General features: G+C 31.3%; 1 protein-coding gene across 2 annotated transcripts in view; it reads right to left on the bottom strand.

Moving 5' to 3' along the window:
• The window catches only part of LOC132049791 (CASP-like protein 4B1), a 27,416-nt gene extending 26,816 nt beyond the window's left edge, over window positions 1–600 (bottom strand). Inside the window, exon 1 of one of the 2 annotated variants that reach the window (XM_059440725.1) lies at window positions 390–600. The gene's annotated coding sequence lies outside the window, so the exon portion shown is untranslated. The remainder of the gene's footprint in view (window positions 1–389) is intronic. The other variant, XM_059440724.1, reaches the window with a different exon arrangement.
• Between the last annotated feature and the right edge of the window lie 1,054 nt (window positions 601–1,654).

Genomic DNA, 1,654 nt, shown 5'->3' with positions numbered 1-1,654 from the left:
AATATTAGAAACTCTCTCTACTGCTACTGGCATATAAAAATTAATGATAAAAAAACACTTGATCTAAAGTAAGCATACTAACATCACTGAAACTTTACCAGAGAATTGGTATCACTTATATATATCCTTTCTAGTGAAAAAAAAAATAAAAAAAATTCCATAGTCCAAAGGAAGTGTATACCTGTATTCTTCAAATCTATCAAATTTTTGCCAATCACCATGAGTATTGGTAGCCATGACAATAAAAGCAATCACTGAGAAAACCAAGGCAAGACCATGCAAAATTAAAGAACCCCTCTTCACCAAATCTTCTCTCTTCCACCTCCTCACTATATCCGAGGCACCAGTTGCAGCCACCTGACTCTCTCCATTTTCATCAGTCATTTTTTTCTTAGAATTATTGGTATAATAAACAAAGAAAGGGCAACAAAGGTCAAAGGTTTATTGATAGAAGTGTGAAGAAGAATAAAGAAGAAGGGGATAGAAGAGGAGGTTTAAAGGATGAGAAGTGTTTCAGAGAGACACGAAAACTAGAACTACTCTTGTTTGATTTGCTGGATTTGACAGCTCTGTTTTTGTCGTCATTTTTCAGTGAGTTGGAAATGAGAAAAAGAATGTTTTGCTGAGTGTAAATTATAAGGAGTGTAATGATTATGCTGGTAAAACTTTTATTCCCTCGTTCAATTCACGGGAACCCTTTTCCGAATATAAGGGCAAAATTTTATAATTTGTTGACGTAAATTTTGGCATAAATTTTTAAAATTTGTAAAAATAAATTTTATATTTTGAGAAACTAAATAAAGTACAATAAATCATGATAATTTATACTAATTCAAATAATTCTAAAAATATGTAAGGAAAATATGGTCAAAGACCCACGCTAAATTCCTCAATTTAGTAACGCGGTTACATAAATTGGCGAGAGAGTATACGCATAAGTAATTTTAACGCTTTAGATTAAAAGAAAAATTAGAAGATTTTTGAATTTTGAAATGTTAGATTAAAGACATATGTAATGTATTAAAGTATTCTTTAAATTTTATGGTCCTCTCATTCAATTTGTTTGTCTCAGTAAGACATACAAATTAAAACAAATTTGCATCTAATTTGCTTACCATATGAGTTCAAGGTTTACATTATTACATAGCAACTGCCAAAATATTAAACCAGATGATTATTATATATTATTGACAAAGAAATAAAGAATTATATGATAAATGGTCCAAGGAGAGAGCCTTTGACCTGTGATAGGTTGAGCAGTTAAAAAACTTATGATGGGGATTAAAGCTTTCGTGGCAATACTCCAACGCACTTTGGTTGGTGCGGCTTTATTATGTCATCACTTGCCAGACGCCAAGTCATCTAATCTAGACACCTCGATTGCCTACCTAATTGGTTGTAAATTTTTCTTTATGAGCTCATGACAAATTATTCAACTTATACTTTAGTTTTGGTAAACATCAGACAAAGACGCTGCCTTATCAATAGGGGTGTTCAGGATCCGGTTTGACTCGATTTTTAGTTAAAATCAAATCAAATTAATTAAGTCAGATTTTTTTTAATATTCAAACCAAACCAAATCATGATAGTATAAATTTTATTGGTTTCGGTTATGTCGGTTTGGTTCGGTTTTTGCAATTTTTTTCGGATTTTA

This window comes from Lycium ferocissimum, chromosome 3 (assembly GCF_029784015.1).
Source record: "Lycium ferocissimum isolate CSIRO_LF1 chromosome 3, AGI_CSIRO_Lferr_CH_V1, whole genome shotgun sequence".
NCBI classification, from domain to species: domain Eukaryota; kingdom Viridiplantae; phylum Streptophyta; class Magnoliopsida; order Solanales; family Solanaceae; genus Lycium; species Lycium ferocissimum.
This window is presented reverse-complemented; position numbering and strand designations above follow the sequence as displayed.